At 46.4% G+C, this 19,995-nt stretch overlaps 1 protein-coding gene across 1 annotated transcript in view; it reads left to right on the top strand.

Annotated features, from left to right (window-relative positions):
• Positions 1-19,995, top strand: part of Rnf19a (ring finger protein 19A, RBR E3 ubiquitin protein ligase) — a 99,848-nt gene that overhangs the window by 37,860 nt on the left and 41,993 nt on the right. The window lies entirely within an intron of this gene.

The raw sequence follows: 19,995 nt of genomic DNA on the forward strand, positions 1-19,995 counted from the left end.
TTTCTGGGAAGCCTTAAGGTGGATCTGGCTAAACTATGAGGTCTGGCAGATCAAGAATATTATGTCCCCAGAACAAACAGATGGCCCTTTTGGTAGGGGTGGGGGGAGAGGGAGAGGGAGAGGGAGTGTTCATTAGTTAAGAGTGTGCACTGTTCTTGCAGAGGGCTCAGATTTGGCTCCCAGCACCCATGTCAGGTGGCTCACAACTTCTGCTCCAAGGGTACTGACGTCTCTGGCCTCTGAAGGCACTTATACGCCTGTGCACACACCCACGTTCTTACACATAATTAAAAATAAAGTAAGGGGGCTGGAGAAATGATTCAACAGTGAAAAGCACTTGCTGCCTTTGCCGAAGACTTAGGTTTGGTTCCCAGCACCCACTTAATTCCAGTTCCAGGGGATCTGACTCCCTCTTCTGACTTCTTCAGGCACCAGGCTCACACATGGTACACACATAGGCATATACTCACACACATAAAATTAGTTAGATAAATCTTCATTATGTCTTGCTTTCATAAGAACTACAGAGTCCTGAGAAGTGACAGAAAGGAATTGACAGGGAAAATTGTCTCTGGCTTGTGTTATTGTGAATGAAAACCAAGAGAGGAACTATTGACTAGACTGGATCATCTAACACCAGACAGTGGAACCACAAACAACTTGTTTGCTGTTAGCAGGACTTTAAGTGGTGAATGAAAACTGACACAGAAATGAACAACAAAACATCCACCATGAAATTCAGAAGTTACAGTGGTTAAAATGTCGAGCCAGGCAGTGGTGGCACATTCCTTTAATCCCAGCACTTGGGAGGCAGAGGCAGATGGATCTCTGAGAGTTGGAGGCCAGCCTGGTCTACAGAGTGAGTTCCAGGACAGCCAGGACTACAGAGAAATCCTGTCTCAAAAAAAAAAAAAATGTCAATCATTTAATTCTTGCCAAGAGTTGCTCAGGGGCTGAAATGTCCCTTGTGTAGTAGGCCCTTTCTCTGTTCAGCTTCCTGACTAGCTAATCTAACCAGGGACAGACACTTACCTCAAACTGGGGCAATCAGATTCTCAGACACAAGGGCTGACCTGGACAGCACGGACAATGAAGAGTTGAGGTCAAGAAGAAGACCAGGTGTCGTGTGAAGAGATGCCCTACCTACCCCAAAGCTGGACGGTCAGAATCTAAGGATGTAGCTGAGCTGAGCCTCGTTAGTATGCATGGAGCCTTGTGTTGAAGCCTTGAGCTCAGGACCCAGCACTACATAAACCAGGCATGGTGCTACACACTTACAAATCCCATCACCAAGGAGGGGGAGGCAGGAGGATCAGAAGTTCAAGGCCACCCTGGGCTACATTGAGAGTTTTACGGCCAGCCTGGGCTACGTGAGACCTTGTCTCATCATGAACGAACAAGCACTCTGCAGAGATGCAGAGATACAGAGCAGCCTGTGAGAGGAAAACGAAACCGTAGTCAGACAAGAACCACAGAGATTAGGAGGGCAGACGGGAGTCAGACAAGCTGTGTGCTCACACAAGCTTTCTCTGGCTGGGCCGTTTGATTTCCTTCCCCTTACCGGGGCTGGCTCCACTGTGTTTTGTTTGATTCCTCAGAACCAAAGGGTACTTTGAGAAAGACATTCATCGATTGGATTAGAGCCCAGAGTCAAAAGTAAACAAGGAAAAGCATCTGAGCCGTCACAGGCTAACTCTCACGTGACACAAGACATCTGTTACCGTTCGCTTAACTTTTATAACAGCTGCATTGAGGTCATTTACATACTCTGAAAATTCAGCCTTCTTTCATGGCCTAGTTACTTTTACTTTTTAAAAACAACCCACCAAGCTTCCAGACCTAGTGTCCGAGCCCCTGGACAGTGTTTACCGAGAGCGGCCAATAGAAGTAAGGACACCACAGCAGTAATGGTAACAGCCTAGCACAAGGGAAAATCAAAACTACAAATAGGGGCCCGGTAATTCTGAAGGGGGTATACCACGTCAGCGGCCTTTGGAGAGTGTTTTTTTAAGTGTCTTTTAGTTCCGAGGGACAGCTCAAGTTACATTTAATTTTAAGGGAAGGAGCTACAAGCAAGGAGGGAAACAGGGCTCTCAGGTCCACAGGCCCTCGTGGGAACTCAGCAAGGCAAAAATCAGTGAGTGCATCACCTCAGGATGCCACCAGGAACCCCAGGTTACCCCTTCAGCATCAGGGTCCAGCTCAGGCGCTGTTTTTTGTCACTCACCCCCCCCCCCACTGCCCTTCCCTTTCTGGCTTGTCAGTGTCTTTCCAAGGGTCTGCTCCCAGCCAGCTGCCTCATTCTCTTTGCAGCAGGCAGACTGGCAGCTCACGACCCAACTCAACCTGCAGAGTCACTGGCGTGCACGGTGCCGGTTGCAGCATGCACTTGGCAGCCCGCAGACCTTTGCCAGGCCCCTTTGCCTTCCCTACACCCTCATCTTATTTGCATGGCCTGCCCCCACTGACTGCTGAAGGAGTCTGAGTGTGTGACCTGGCTGTCTGTCTCTTTGGCAAACAGCCTTTCAACAGAGCATCTACTTTTCCATAGCATTTGGTTGTTCTACCCCCATTGGCTCTCTATACATTCAAACAAGCAAACAAACAAAATACTCACCACTGCAAACCTTTAATTCTTCATTCAAAAGCCCCACGTGGTGAGTGTGGATCACGTCCCAGAGTGGGCCGAACTGTTCCCACCTGTTCTTGTACGGAGCTGACCAGCCTATGGCGATGGCTGCCTTTGGTCCTGTGTTCACTCTGCCCAGTCTGCTGAGGCTGAGGGGCAGCAAGGGCCACCTGGAAGAGCACAGTAGTCCAGCACCACTTAGCTGCTTGAGTGGCAAGTGTGTCACCTGCAGAAGGGCCCAGGGAAAGGCCAGCAACAGTTTCCCTGCAGTGAGTGAGAAAGACTCAACTCTACAGACTTGACAACTTGAGGATCACACTCCATCCTGGCCTCCCCAAATACTGAACGTAGATGATGCTAACCTTGGGCCTTTTTAAAGGGGTCGAGTTGTGTTCAGCTTGTCTTGTTAAAGGATGTTGTGATGTATGTAACAGGTTTTGAAATAATTTCCACTGAAAGTGGCAGATGGGTGATGGCTCAGCAGATAAAGAAGGCTCTGCAGCCAAGCCTAATGGCCTGGGTTCCATCTCCCCAGACCCACATGGTAGAAGGAGAGAACTAACTTCTGCAAGTGTCCTCTGACCTCTGCAAGAGCACTGTGGTGCAAGCCCACTTGCACACGCACTCGAGCGCGCTCACACACACACACAGAGACACACATAGTCACAGACACACACATAGTCACACACACAGTCACACAGACAGACACACACATAGTCACACACACAGAGACACAGATACACAGACACACACATACACACAGATACACAGACACACAAAGTCACACACGCACAGATACACACATAGTCACACACACAGATACATAGACACACACAGATACACACAGAGACACACACATAGTCACACACACAGACACACATACAGACACACACACAGTCACACACACAGAGACACACACAGTCACACACACATACACACAGATACACAGACACAAAAAGTCACACACACAGATACATAGACACACACAGATACACACACAGTCACAGACACACACACAGTCACACACACAGACACACAGACAGACACACACATAGTTACACACAGAGACACACTCATACAGACACACACACACATAATCACACACGGATATACCCAAATGCACACTCAGATACACAGAGACACACACACAGATACACACAGAGACACACACATAGTCACACACAGAGACACACAGACACAGACAGACACATACATACAGACGCACACACACATAGTCACACACACAGATATACCCAAATGCACACTCAGATACACACACACACACACAGATACAAATACAGACACAGACACTTACTCTAAATGTAACTGAAAAGCACAAGATGAAAATAGAAAATGACAGGAAGTAAAAACACTGAAAGGTGCCCAGGTAGATTATTCTGAAAGTTAATTTTTCGGGGCTGGAGAGATGGAGAAGCAGTTCAGGGCACGGCTGTTCCTCCAGAGGACTTGGGTTCGATTCCCAGCACCCACACCATCTGTAACTCCAGTTCCAGAAGATCTGATGTCCTCCTCTGACTTCTAACGGCACCAAACAGACAAAACATTCACACATAAAATGAATTTTTTAAAAAAATCTTTAAAAAGAAAAAGAAAACCATTTTTTCTTTGAGATAGGAATGGTCTTGAAAGTTGCTAATGACGTAACCTCTGCCTAGCCAGGCAGTGGGACATGCCTGTAATCCAAGCATTCAAGAGGCCTGGGCAGCAGAATCATGAGTTAGAGGACAGTCTGTGCTACGTTGGGAGTTCAAGGCTACTCTAGGCTATGTATTAAGACCCTATCTCAAACAACAAGAATAAAACTGGAAACTGGAGAGATGGCTCAGTGGGTAAAAGTGTGTATTGTTCTTACAGAGGACTGACACTCAAGTCCCAGAAACTGAAGGGACCAGCTCCCCTTTCGGCAGCCATAACAGCCGAACACGTGCTTGCCATAAACTTGCCTTGGTCACTTAGAGGTCAGATGCCTGCCCTGTGACAAGGAACCAATCAGAAGTTAACTGGTGGTGCTGTCCTTTACGACCCTGGGTGTGCTTTACGGACAAGCGCACAGCAATGACGCACAAAGCATAGCAACCACCCTGGGAGGGCCTATGGGCCATAACAATCAGTTGACCAATCAACACAGGGCAAGCCCTCCAGGCCTGGAGGCACACCAATCCTGAGCCTGTGCGTTCCCCTAGACACTCCCCTTACGCTGCCCTATAAGATCTTTTGGGAGCCCATTGGAGCCGTCTTTTCTAGCTGTCCGCCATGGCGGGTGGGTGAAAGACCCGAGCTAACATGGGGTTAGCTCATTAAATTACAATAAAGCCTCGTGCAGTTTGCATCAAGCTTTCGACTCTGCCTGGTGATTGGGGTGACCACAGTTGTGGCCTGGGACCCCGGATACCTGAGTTTTCCGGGGGTCTAACAAAACCATGTCGGGCAGCTCACAACCACTTGTAACTCCAGCTCCTGTAATTCTAGCTCCTATGGTCTCTTTGAGCACCTGCAGTCTCATGGATGTACCTATACACAGACACATACATGTAACTGAAAACAGTAAAAATAAATATTTTTAGATAACTAAAGGGAACATAAATATCTTTTAGCTGTCATTGATCAGCTAGCAAATGTTTTGGAGACTTGATGCCTTGATTTCCTGATTCCTTATTCATCTACCTGACCTGGTTATTTAGATTAAATAAGAAAACACACATGACAGCTGTCAAGGTGGCTCAAGGGAGATTGCTTCCGAGTCTGATGGCCTGCATTCAATCTCCCAAACCCACAGGGTAGAAGGAGAGAGTTAACTCCCAAAGGTTGTCCTTTGACCTCTACAGACACACACCACACACACACACACACACACACACACACACACGCTTGCAACTTAATAAAAAAAATACAAATGAAACATCAAGAATAGGTACCTGGTTCTTAGCGAAGGGCTAAAAATTGGTAACTCTTATTGTTACTGTGTAAAATGGAGCTATGTGATAACGCATTAGCAGCATTGTCTACGTGTTCCTGTGTGTTCTTACACTGAACACAAGTTGAGTAGTCCTTCTCCAAACCAAGAAAATTGCTTCAGTCAGGCTAGTCTACTGTCGTGCTGGGGGTGTGTGTGGGTCGCCTCAGCTTGTTGAACTGTGTGGGCATCTCTGCTCATTCACTTATCTTGGTGCCTACACAGAAAGGCAAACCCCCAATGCAGACAGCTGTCAATGTGAAAGTAAACACCTCTGAAAAACAACAAAGCCAATGCCAAAGGACTGATGAGACAGTCCCTGGAGCCTCTGGCCAGCTCGGGATGATTTCCTGCTTGGAAATAAGACAGGAAAGTGCCGAATGGATGCTGGCCAGCAAGGCTGGGGTCGGAAGCCAGTGGGACTTGGGGAAGCCATCAAGACCACAGAGGGAGTTTCAAAATAGGTTGAAGGCCAGTCTCACCTTAGACTGAGTAAACACAGAGGCTCAGAGGCGGGGCCACGGAAGGCAGAGGGCAAGCTGAGGTGTCTAAAAGCTCCGCAAATCTTACAGTGGCCAGCCTAGACAGAGACCCCTGCTCTTCTAGGGTTCCCTGTAATTTGCTTCCGCCACCAGGAACTACTCCAAGGAGAGTCTACCAGCTGAGGCAAGGAAAGGGAGAGGAGAAGACGCTGCCCCCCCCCACCCCAAAGTGTGTGTGTGTGTGTGTGTGTGTGTGTGTGTGTGTGTGTGTGTGTGTGCGCGCGCGCGCGCGCGCGCTCGCGTGCACAAAAACATGTTAGGCTGGTATCCACAAAGGCTAGAGGTCTCTGGAGCCTGAGTTACAAATGGTTATGAGTGGCTCAGTGTGGGTCCTGGGAACCAAATTCCTATCTTCTGTTTAACTACTGAGCCATCTTTCTAGGCCCCCACGTCTCATTTGTTTGTTTGTTACGGAGACTAGTAAGGTCTCTCATTAAATGTCACCAGTTTGACTTGACTGGCCACCAGGCGGTCCTCGGTCCCCTGTCTGTAACTCCTCAGTGCTGGAATAAGTAGCTCAGAAGGCCACACCGAGCTTCTAAGCAGGGTGCCAGAGACCAAGCCTAGGTTCTCACACTTGCTCCCTTGACCATCAAGCCAGGCCCCGAAGCCTGGAGGCATTCTGCTTGTGTGTTGTTTTGGGCAGGATTCTTCTTAGACCACACAGTTCAGGAACCGTAGAAAAACTGGAGAAATGGCAGAAGAATAAAAGGTAGGAGACAACATGTATAATTTCTTTAAACACAAGTACCTACAGCTTTAACATACTTCTGGTTTTCTTTTTCTTTTTTCCATGTATTTATGGAATTGTGATCTCATTGCATAAGGAGTCTTGTATCCTGCTTTTAATATAATGTACACATTTTCCCTTGTTGGTGTGTTTTTCCGTGGCCTTCCTGGTAGGAATACGCCATACCTTACTTAGAAGACAACGGCTTCCAAATGGCTTTTCCAATAGGCTTTCAAGTACCCCTGCTAAAGCAATACTACTTATCTGTGTGCGTTAATTGTCTGTTTTGATGGTTGTGCTGGCATGATGGGCTCCAAGAAGAGCCATTACTGGATCTCAAGATTTAAAATCCTAAAGGCTCTTGCTGCTAAGCCTTTCTGGAAGCATCCATTAGTTTGCACCTGTGGCCAACACAGCCTAATTTTCTGGAATGAAAGATGGAATCTGAACAAGCAAATAAACTCAAGGACAATTTTATTATAATTTTTTAAAAAAGGAAAACTGCAGGGCAGGCAAACTGTTAATTTCAGCCATTGCCTGGAGGAAGAAGAGTGAGCAGAGAGAGAGAAGGCCTTGCCTTTTTGAGATTTGTGTGGGAATTCTGCCTGCACAACAGAAGGCAGGTAGCTGGGCCAGGTGACCTGGTGTTGTTCACTTCTAATCCCAGCGCTTGGGAGGCAGAGGCAGGCAGATCTCTGTGTTCTGTACTAGCCAGGTCTACATAGCAGGTTAGCCTATGTAGGGCTGTGTAATGAGAACTTGTCTCAAAACAAACAAGGAAGTAGCTTCAGAGATAAGAGTACTTAAGCCCAGAGTTCCAGGAAAGCCGGCCTAGGCATTGGCGAGTATCTAAAAAAAGGAAGAACAAAAGAAGAACTATGTATTTTACGGCTACCTCAGAAAGTCAGGCAGGCTTAACCTAGTTACACAGCTGTGTAAGCAATTGCCTTGAGCTGTTTTGTTGTTTGTTTGTTTCTGTCCTCCTGCCTTTGTCTCCAGAGTGCTGGGACTATAGGTGTACACAGCTACACATGACCAAGGTTGAACTTTTAATATGTTTATTAGACGTGTATATTTCCCATCTAGTATTCAGTTTTCTTTTCCTATTCACAGAAATAGTAAGACAAAAGTCAGACTCAGCAGCAATGCTTGTAACCCCAATATGGGAGGCTGAGGCAGGAGGATTGCTGTAACTTTGAGACCAGCAAGTTTGAGGACTAGCCTGGGCTACATAATGAGTTCAGTGCTAGCATCGACTTTAGAACTGTAGCTCTCTCCTTCAAATGGGCCAGAGTCACCTTCTCAGCATCCAGTGTCCCATATTGTCCCAGAATACAGGGGACACCAAGGAAGGCACCATCCTTTATTAGTTAAGTATAGCTTACTACCGGGATCCAAATCCCGAGAGTAGAAACATGGACCCACTGTGGACAGAGCATTGTGAAAGAAAGCTCTACAGCAAGTGACAGGGTTGTGGAAAGAAAATATGCCAGAGAGGTGTGTAGGGTCAAATTCCAATAGACTGAGAAGCTGGGAGTTGAGACATTTTGAAACTGAAAGCACAAGTTGGCTTCAAGAGACCGAGATCTCAATCAAAGGGAGAGGTTTATTGGCGGCCTGCGTCATAATCTCTTCCTCCGTTCCCTGAGTTCACTTTCTTGGGTTGACCTCATTTTCTTTCAGACTCTTTCAACACACTGGCTTCTAGCTACGACGGCTTACAAATACACGGTCCCCACTTTCTCTAATCGTTACACTGCAGATCTTGGAGCTAATTCCTACTGGTCAGTTTGGGTTACTTGACTGCCTCTGAGATGATCAATGTGTGAAACACTAGTAAGCCAGGCAAGCGATACGTGATCATTCCTCTGTGTGATAAGTTTAATCTAAGGACCAAAAGGCAGAAAGGGTGATGGCGATTTCTCCAAAGGAATCGAGGTCCTGCTTGTTACCGTTATTTTTTTATAATTATTTTGCATTCGTTTATTGTATGGGTGTGTGTGTGTGTGTGTGTGTGTGTGTGTGTGTGTGTGTGTGTGTGTGTGTGCACCGTGGCACTCTTGTGGAAGTCAAAGGACAGCTTGGGAGTGTCAGCTCTCTCCTTCCATCTTGTGTGTTCTAGGTATTGAACTCAGATTGGCAGGCTTGGTAGCAAGCACCTTTAGCTACTGAACCCTCTCCATGGCCCACGATCCTATCTCTAAATACCAAGATGCTGAACAGACAGAAACATTAGCAGTCTATTATGAGCAAAAACAAAAGGATCAAATGGTGATTATCCCCTTAAGAATAGAAAAGGCCAGGCACGAAGACTCCCGCCTTCAATCCCAGTGCTCGGGAGGCAGAGAGGGGCAGAGCTCTATGATTTTTGAGGTCAGCCTGCTCTACATAGAGAGTTCCAGACCAGTGAGATCCCATCACAAAGAAGCAAACAAACAAATCTTTGGAAGGAGAAAGGTTCAAATGGCAGAGAAGTTGGAGAGACCAGGGATGGAGGGTGGAAGGAATAGAAACTGATACTGTTTAGACAGAAACAGTCCCTGCCTCTCCTATTCTACGTCCCCAACGCCCCCCACAAGTCCCACACAAATCACGATCCCTTACAATGCCCCTCTAAACTCTTGGATGTGTTCAGCAGTGACGGGCTCGTGGGTGTGAGGATATTGTGTTGTCACACAGGTCTGATTCTTTGAAATGCCAGCTTTTCATTGAGCTCAAGTCTAGCTCTCAGTTTGCCTTCAGGATAACTATAAATCATCCACTTTCATCACTGGTCCTTTGTGTAGCAAGATAGTTCCTTTCTGCCCTGGTCTTTTCTCTCTCGGCTAAGCCAACCAGTTCTTTGACCACATATCTGGTGACATAGTTTCCAGACTTTTCTATGACCTATTTCTCTTTCTCAAGATTCACGCCCCCAGCCCCCGTGTGTGGGTGGGGGTAGAGACTATGGTGTATATGTGTCTGAATACACACGCAGAGGCCAGAGAAGGACATCCGGTGACCTGCTCTTTCACTTTTGGTCTTCCTCCTTTGAGACAGGGTATCTTACTGAGCCTGCACCTAGGCCACAGTGACCATCCTCTCTCTGCCCCCCTGGGGTTACAGTCTTATGTGTGCCCTGGGGAATCCGAACTCAGGCACGTTCTCATGCTTGGACAGCAAGGGCTTTCACCCACTGGAAGGTCTATCTGGTTCCTATCTTGTTTTGGAGGGACAGCGTCTCATTCTCTAGCCAAGGCTAGCCTGGGACTCACTATATAGCAGAGGGTGGGTAGCCTTATATTCACAATCCTCCCAGCTGAGCTGGGAGTGCTAAGATTACTGGCCTGTGCCTGCTTTGAGACTGTCTTTAAAAATCTGTCTAAATAAAAGCCTGAGAACTGCTGGGTTCTGTGGGAGAATGGCTGGGCTTATCTGGACACCATGGCCCGTTTCTTTGATACTGTGTCACGGCTCAGCCATTTCTGAGCTTATGATCCACCAAATCTCGGGCCCTTTTTCTTAGGAATGGCTGCCAAGTTGGGCCTTTTGTAGCTACGAAAACAGTGTTCTTGGCACCAAAGAGGACTTTCTACTTTTTCTTTCGATCTTTTCTTGTTTCTTTTGGATTTCATCTAGTCACTTGCTCTGATAAAATATGACTTTGTAAGCAGGAAGTCTTTGCTCCTTGATGTAAACCTTAACTCTGGTGACCCCTTAACTCTGGTGACCCCTTAACTCTAGTGACCCCCTTAGATCTAGTTATGCCTGGTTCCTGAACAGTACAGTGGCTACCTTGCTAATGCCTCGATTGTGTGTCATGGCCTCACTAGCCAGGGGTGTCTGTGTGTATCTGTGTGTGTGTGTGTACGAGTGCACGTGTGAGTGTGTGTGTACACACATTTAAGTGTGTATCTGAGCTTTGACCAGTTACTTCAGTAAGTCACCTCCAACCTTTGCTCCGGTTTTTTGCTTAGTGCCAGCTGTTCTGGACAGACAGACACTTAGGTACCTATAAACTGTTCTTCCTGTCTCCTGTGGCCATTATAAGACAGTATCTGGGGCAGCTCTGGAGGGATCTTGAATTAGGCTGGCCTTCTGCCTTGAGGAAGATTTCTGAAATCATCACGACGTAGCCAAACTTTCTGCCTTCCATCCCAAACTGAGATTAACAGAGACCCCCATGCATGCCTCCCTAGATCAGAGTTGGAAGCCTTTGTCCTGTCTCTGTGTCATCTATGACCCCCTCCCTGGCCCATAGAAAACCATTTTTAAGTGGTTGGGACTTACTCCCAGAGACTCAAAGACCCTCTATGATCTAAGACTGGCATAGCCCTGCCTGCCATCTTGAAATGCTAATACCTGTATGTCTAAGCTCTTTCCCACCCCCTGACCCGAGAGCACTGGAGTGGATCCTTTACATGCAGATACTCATTGAAGTAACTAAAATCCACTATCCCTGTCCTTCACTGTCCATCTGCCTCTGACAAGTTTGCTTTAGTTAGTCTCCAGGGCTCTCTCAGCCCCAGCAATACCCCCCTATCCACTTGTGGCTGCTCCCACACCAAAAATTCCCAAGCAGCTGGAGAGATGGCTCAGTGTGTGTAGTGTTCTTGCATTTGAAAAAAAAAAAAAAAAAAAGGACACTAGTTCCACTGGGTCCAACTTGCCCAGGTCCCCCAGGTTATGACCATAATAGAGTGAGATCTGGGGGGGGGGCAGAGGGAGGGTGTATTTTATAAAGATTCCCAGATCCTAAAACTTCCTCACTGGCCCAGTATTGATAGGTCACAGGACTAAAGCAATGTTTCTTTACATTCTGTAACTAGGCTGAGATGAGTAACAGAAAGTAAACCCAGACGTGTGGGACTTTTCCAGCCCCGTAGAAAGTACCTAGAAGACAATCCAAATAAAATCACTTAAAAGAGAAGCACAGCTGACACAATTTCTGAGAAACCATTCAGAGGAATGTGTAATCCAGATCCAAGGATATCAATCTGCTGGCTCCCATCCTGATCGTTTGGGGTTGGACACACATTTCAAAAGGATAATAGTCTGAAGCAGTCCTCAAAGAAACTGCCAGAACGAAACTTGAAGATGCCGCAAATGTCCTCCCGATTTCTTTGATGGAAGAGGGTGCGGTTTTGTGTGCAGTGCAGACCGTTTTGAGAGTAAAAATAAAGTACCAGTTATTTCAGAATAATAAATACTGAGAACCATAAGGAGTAAGAACAGGGAGGAGGGGATGAATTCGAGGACCGAGGAGAAGAAAATAAGGCCAGCTCTTCTGAGACCGGGAGGCAAGACGGGGTCTCCTGAGGGGAGGCGGAGGGGATGCAGCATGGCGAGAGGGCTGATAAGGTGATGGATGCTTCTCCATCACTAAATCACCTCGACCAATCAGAAGTTCAAGTCAGGGCTACCCCCGTTTCCCTCACTAGACTGTTAAGATCCATGAGAGCAGTGCTGTGATTTGGATAAAGGTCCCCGAGGTCCGGTGTTAAAGGCTTGGCTCCAAGATGGTTCTGTTGGAATCTGGTAGAATCTTTGAGATGTGGGGCTTGGTGGGAGTGCTGAGATCACTGGGGGCACACCTCCAAAAGAGGTAGTAGGACTTTGGCCCCTTCGAACCTCTTTCTGTTTCCTTCTTGGCCATAAAGTAAGCTCTGAAGCTCTACCCCGTGCCCCTTCCAGGACACACCACCTTGCTGCAGGTCCAAAGCAAGAAGACCAGTCGATCAAGTTTTGGAGAACTTCCAGAACTGTCAGCCAAGCTAAGCCTCTTCTCTTTATGAGTTGATTATTTCTGCCATTTTGTTAGAGTAACAGAAATCTAGATAGCAAGGCAAGGCTTGGATACGCTCTGTTCTCTTTTGTGATGCCTACTGCCTAGCGCGGTGCATGGAATATTATTGGCTCCCAACTAGAATCTGTTGTATAGAGTGGGGGTTTTAAAGGCCCAGATGTGTGGGAGGCACTCCGAATAGGTGTGGTTGGGGCTGTGTTCTGGAAACGACAAGAAATGAATAACGGGGCTGCTGATCTGTGGTGCAGTGGTGGTGGCATACACTGAAGGAGAATTAAATCATCGTTTTCCTGAAGCTTGGGAGCAAGAACAGAAAAGGCAACGAGATGGTAATTGTCATGACTAACAGAGTAGCGAGAAAAAGGAACAAGAGGGCAGGATGTAAACGGTAGGGCAATGGAGTCTGGGCTAGAAGTAGATCAAGGGTGGAGATAAACTGAACAAGTCATAAAATTATGGTTGCTTTAAGGGCTCTGGGCTGGTATAATGCACAGGTTTGCAGTATAGAGATTAGCAGCAGGCCAAGCGCCCATCTCAAGTTTTCATTATCAATTATGTGAATGTTCCAACATGGACTGTGTCTGGTTTATTTTCTCTTGTAGCCTGATCTTTCCAGTTAATCGAGTTAGAAATGAAGGAGAGAGGAAAGGAAGGAAGAAATAAATAAATTGTTTTAAGACTATTAAAATCATGAGCTATTCAGATCTCTATATGCGTACAAGGCGTGGATACGTATTTACATGGATATATATTACTCCATCCATGCATGTCCAGAGAGATTTTCCAAAATATTGGGGTTAGTAGAAGTGATTAGAAAACTCTGTCATATAATTGAGTTGGGTTACATGTGTTCTCTACACTATGGGATGAGATCTACTTTATGGGATCTGCAATGTGGGATCCGTATCACGGAATGAGATCCGGTCAACACAGGCTGAACGTAAGGACTCGGTATGAATGGGTTTGTAACTCAAGAGGAAGGTTTAGAGGAAAAGTTTGCTGCTGTCAGGGACCAGTTAACTAGAACCAAATTCCTGGATGCTGACAAAGTTGAACCATCTTGTCCCGAGGTCAGTTACTGAAAGAAAATGAACAAGAGATGACACAGTCTGGCCAGGACCCAAGACCATGGGACAGGCAAGCTCTAACACAGGGCCAAATTAGCAGGCTCCAAACAGAAAGATCCAGAATCATTTATATTTGCTCATGTCTTTGGAGGATCTCAGCGATGAGCTCGGCTAAGAGCTTTCAGCTTTGTAAGTTCTCTGACTTTAGTGCAAGCACATTCACCACTAGGATTTTCTATTAAAGGTGAACCGTTTGAACTAATTCCCCATCATCTTTTGGCAAAATGTCTTCTTATAAGGTTCTGTTCACTTGCTTTAAAACTCCCTTCCCGAAAATTCATAGATACAGATTTAGGCTTCATAGGTCGCAAATTCTTCTTTGTGTAAAACCCAGACTCCTAACTAGGAAACAATAACTCACTGTTAGGTTGGGGTAGGTAGGGATCAAGGGGGTATGGAAGGACTCTTGCACCCTTCTCCGGATTACCGGAGTCTTCAAAACGTTACTCTGGAGAGAACCCATTGTTCACATCAGATGAAAACAAAGATTCCACACTTGTTTTCCTGCTGGGTCTATGGCCAGTGGATAGTTCAGGCGGAGACCAAAGAGACACGTCTCTGTGACCAGTCATCCACTTCAGCCATCTAAAGCCACACGTGTGAAAATAGATGGCACTAGCAGAGGTTCTGGATCCCAAGATGCTTGCTACGGAATCACTCCTCTTTATTCAACACCGAACACAGGAGAGGTAATTCAAGGAGGTCCTGTAATTTGTGGAACCAACAAGACACAAGATCTGGGTGGGGCACCCTCCTCTGACTGGCAACATCTATATCACATTTGCAACTCCTGCGGGGAGGATTTTTACTGAGCAAAGCCGGGGAAACATTGCGATGTCGTTCAAGCTCCCTTCCTGTCCTTGGGGTACATTGTATAAAGTGTTGCTTTTTATCACAGGATATTAAAGTCCTAGAAACAATGTGAAATTGACTTCAGAGCTCTAGCCGGAGACTTCAGTTACTACTTTCCCTGGCTGAGCTGTCCAACCATCTGAGAATCATATTTTCTTTGATTGCCGATAGGAATGCTGGGTTGGCACAGTCAATTTTGCTTCAAACTTGTGGTGTTCTTCGAAAATTCCCAGATATGAATTTTGACAACTTAACAAAGGGTGCTAAATTCCCCCACCTGGACCTCTAGCTCCAAATATCTATCAGCCAAGGTATTCAAGGTCTTACATGCCACCTCTTGCTATCTTTTTTATATCCCTTAGGTTTCCAATTAGCCCTTTAGACTTCTGACCACATTTACTAGGAAATAACTATTTAAATTTGCCTTCCTATAACACATTTTTAATGGGATTCCCCTGGCAAAAGTAGATGGGATTTTAAAAATTGGAACCATTATTAGAAACAGAATTGTTTTTGGTAATTGCAAGTGAGTTTTCTGGCTAGCTTATACACAGCTAAAACGACAGTTCTAACTAAACAGAATGGATTGGGGCAGGGGGATGGATATCGTGAAACCTAGTCCGTCCAGCTCTAGCCTCGGCTGTTCTGTGCTTAGTAGCCTCCGACTACTGCTTTCTCCTTCCTCAAATACCTTTTATTTTCCTACTGTTTTGGCGTGGAGATCCTCTCAAAAATATCAAACAGGATTTGAAAGGAAATTAGAAAGCAAAGAGATAGCACTCTGAAAATATATTACTGGGAGGAATAAAGTTTCCTTTCTTCTACAAAAACATTCTATGACACACTGTCTTCAAATGAGAAGCCACTGGGTCTAATAACGACTCGTTTTAAAATAACACTGTTGCTAACAGCAACAGTCTCTCAGCTATTCCTAAGTTCCAGGCATGATGCTTAAATGCTCAGAGTTTGTGTTTATTACTTCACCTAAACATCAGAGACCCTGTGAAGATGAAGGACCGGGCTTAAGGGATCACAATGTGAAGTCACCCGCCCCCTGATAAGAATCTAACTGCACATGGGTCTTTGTTGTCTTGAGACAAGTCTCACTACATAGCCCTGGTTGACTTGGAACTCCTTTGTAGACCAAGCTGGCCTAGAACTCCTATGCAGGCCAGGTTGGCCTTAAGCTCATGTAGATCCACCTGCCTCTGCCTCCCAAGTGCTGGAATTAAAGGCGTGCGCCACCCACCACTCCGAACTTCTTCAGTTTCCCATTGGCTTCTCAGCACAGGGTACCAGTCCCACAGCCCCCACAGCATTATGGGGGAAGGAGGGGAGGCCGTGGGAAGAATAGTCTCCCAGGCTTCGATGGGTCATCTGACAAAGGCACCTGTTCACAGGTGGTTGTTATTGTGTGGGCTGCGTTCTCTCGTCAGAATTCTCCACCCATGCCCTTTCCTCTCTTTTTGTTCTGACAGCACAGCATTGCACCATGAACACTGAAAGCTGTGCAATCCCAGTACGGAGTGCCCTTATCACAGTATTTTGTATCAGGGTTCTGGGTCAGATCTAAAAATGTTCCAGCCTGAAAGCCAGCCTAATCCCTGCTTGTTTGCTTTTGTTGGGAATATTTCCACTCTCTAGATAGGACTGTAGTCTAATACTAAAGCTAAAGCCCGGCACCGGAGGGAGGGCTATTCGTTTGTTAAGATTATGTTTTGTAAGTGGTGTCATTATGCTTTCTATGCATTTGAATATAACCCTGTTTGGTTATATAATTAACCGTCAGTCCTGGTTTGTCGCTCTGTACACACACACATAATGAGATATCCCTCTTGTTTCAAAAAAGAAAAAGAAAAAAAGAAAAACCAATAGAAGGTGAATTACAGATGCAAATGACACAGCCCAAATCATCTGAAATTGGGGAAGAAATAGGGACAGAGGACTTGCTGTGAAAGTGTGTTAAGTTCAAAAAGACTGCTGTCACATCTTATACACAGGCTCGAAGGAGACTGAGCGCATGGATCTAGGCTTTCTCTGAGCCAAGGGACATATTGTTAGTTCCACAACTAGGGACTCACAGGAGGAAAACAAATAATTATAGACAAGGGAAACGACCATGACAGGTGTTAAAAGCAAAGAAAAATATTTCTCAGACATTGTCAGAGAGGTGAAACTATAGCAGCAAATCCCATCACCATTTCTTACAAATGTTTCATGTGGGCATAAAGTCATATACCAACGTAAAACAAACAAACAAACAAACAAACCACCACTCCCTACGCAAAGTGGATTCACTAAGGGCATCTGAGAGGAAGGAGCCATGGCAGGAGATTGGGAGCTGGAGAGGGCGGTGATAGGGCTAAGGCATTGGGACTGTCAGCCTGAAGTGACGCTCCATGCCAGGATCATTGTGAGGTTTTCCTGTGGTTCAATGCAGGACTCTGTGAGAATGACAGAACATATTGTTGAAAAGCAAGCCTCTGCTACAGGCATAAGCCATGGCTGTCCTGAGCAAACCGGGACACAAGGTCACTCTCGTTAACTGTTCATCACCCCCCAGGCATGCTATTCCCACAACAATGCTGCTATGAACCTAATGAGCCAGAATCATCCCATCCAGCATAGGGTGGGTCTAGCCTCCTCTACTTCAAGGCTGCTCTGAGAGTTTTCTTGCCCAGGTTACCAACACAGGGTGGGCTCGCCTACAAACAGAAAAGGTGATTAAGAAACTGAGAACAGCGCGCTGAAGATCTAGTCTCCACCAGGATAATGTGAGATGGCAGAACAAGGGGTATAGGAGCCACAGATGAGACTGCAAGTCGTGGGTCCCTGGCACTCCGTGAAAGGCCCAATGGCAAATCGATTGTAAGACGACTTCCTGAATTTGGGCATTGCTGTGACAAAGCTCTTAGGCTGTGGTTCCCAGACAAGTGGGATGAATTACCCACGGAGCTTGTTAAATTCTAGATCCCAGGACTCCAGCCCCATCATCAATAATGACTCTGTTATTTTGAGACCGATCCAGGGATGCATTTTGATAAGCATCCTCCCACCAGGTGATGCTAACCCTAGCCTTTACTTTGAGAAATGCCACCCTAAAGGTTGTTTAAATAGCCCTTCGTGGAGCTCCCGCTGACACCCCAGCAAGAAAGAGCACCAAGGGTGCTCCCATGACCATCCCAGCAAGAAAGAGCACCAGGAGTGCTCCCACCACCAGCCCAACAAGAAAGAGCACCAGGAGTGCTCCCACTACCACTCCAGCAAGAAACAGCCTTACAAAAAAAGCCCTGTGATGAAGGGATGACTTGAGGGACAGGTGAGGGGGAAATCTGGGCTGTTCAGCTTTCAGCCACCTGAAGGACTTTTCGTTCAAGGGACCTGTTCTCCATTTGGAAGAGAGAAGGCTTGTCCTTGCTAGGTTCCCTGTATGATCCTGACAAGAGAACAGTCCAAGCAGAGACAAGGAGATCCTATTTTTTAAAAATCCCATTTGGAATATTCCTGTCCTAGTGAGTTTGCCTCCACCTGGTAACTGTAGCTAACATTTACTGATGGCATATTAGTGAGTTTCTTTTGACCTGGTAACTGTAGCTAACATTTACTGGTGGTGTACTATATTCCAAGCCTTGATCCTTTACCCATTTAGTCCTGAGAACGACCTGGTAGGGTAGGTGTTTCAGAGCTGGGCACATTAAACAGAGCCACTGGGATGCACTACCTGGGCCACTGCCAGTATCCATGGCACCTTTCCAGTCATTTAGGCCGCAACCTTCACACGCTGACACTGGTCTTGGCACTGTGGCTCACAGAAATTTCCCAACTTTCCCAGGGTCCCACAGCTAGACAGGAAGAAATTCTGCTACTTCACAGCTAAGAACAAGGAGGGAATCTGTGTATGAAGGAACTTCTAGACCCTGATGGGAAGACAGCTGAGCCAGTCTGGAAAGCAGCTAGGGAGAAACATATACAAGCATGAGCAGGCTCATGGCAGTGATCAGTTGTGCCAACAGAGAGTCCCCCATGTTTTTCTGGAAAGCAAAGGCCCACGACAACCTCTTTCCTGCCCTGTTAATGCCAATGGAGAATCAAGCTTGAGTTGCCTGCCTTTCCTGATTGCCTTACCCACACCCCTGTCCCAGCAAACAACCCTAAGAGCAAGCTTCTTAAGGTTGAGGGTGTGGCTCATTTGGTAAAATGCTTACTTGAGATGGAAAAGGTCCTGAGTTCAATCCCTAGCAGAAGACTAGAGAGTACATGCCTATGATCACACACCAAGGAGGTAGACTCAGAAGTTCAAGGTCATCCTCAGCTAAAACAAAGCTTCTTGGCCTCTAGTGACCTCAGATAGAATTAATGCTTCTACAATGTTCTTTCTATCATACTTCTGACCCTTGTATTAAAGCCGCCCTTTAAATGAACTCATTACTGTTTTTGAGATAGGGTCTTGTTATACAGCCCAGGCTGGGCTTGAACTTGCTACATAACCTAGGCTGGCCTCAAATACACAATCCTAGTGCAGGGATTACAGTTTGCCACCGCACCAGGTTAGAATGATTTTCTTTGTTTCCTTTTTTGCTAGAGACCCGGCCTCTCTCCGTAGACCAGGCTGGGCTCAAACTCACTGAGATCCACCTGCCTTGGCCTCTAGAGTACTGGGATTAAAGGTATGGGCTCCCACGCCTGGCTAGAGTGATCTCCTGTGCGTCATTTCTCTGCCAAGTTTATAATGGCTTGAGGGCAGGGACGAGACTTCGGTGTCTCTCTGGGTGTGTCTTGTGTTCACAGCTAAGCTTCTTTGCTTACCTCTTCTTTCCCCGGTGCCTGACACCAACATTTTGTGGGAAAGCCCTAAAAGTAATAATGTAGTTAGTGCTTTGTGCGGAAAGTCGGAGATAAGCACAGGGTTGCCGTGTAACCAGATAGGCTTGATTTACACTGTCAGGACCAGTGAAGACTGGTAGATGGGCCTAGGCAGAGGAGAGGGGGCTGCTGAGTAACATTTACAAATTTAAGTGGTGCCCTACAAAGAAAATGAGGGTAGGAGGGACCCAGAAGGGAAACAAGACGGGGGACAGGAGAAAGGATTTGTGGTACGGCAAGGAATAACTAGCTGAGGAAAATGTCACCGAGATTGTCATTCTGGTGGAGGGGCTTGGGATAGGCGTGTGGCTGAAGGGGGGTGACTCTGGGACTACACAGCCTGATGGTCTAAATCTCAGCTATGCAGCTGATGGAATTACTTAATCTCCAGCCTCAGACTCTCATTTGTTAATTTGTTGTTAGTGTCAACACCTATCTTTGGGGCCTTGTGATAATTAAATGGGTCAGTGCTAATAAAACAGAGCAGGGCTTG

The sequence above is a fragment of the Cricetulus griseus genome, chromosome 10 (assembly GCF_003668045.3).
Source record: "Cricetulus griseus strain 17A/GY chromosome 10, alternate assembly CriGri-PICRH-1.0, whole genome shotgun sequence".
Taxonomy (NCBI): domain Eukaryota; kingdom Metazoa; phylum Chordata; class Mammalia; order Rodentia; family Cricetidae; genus Cricetulus; species Cricetulus griseus.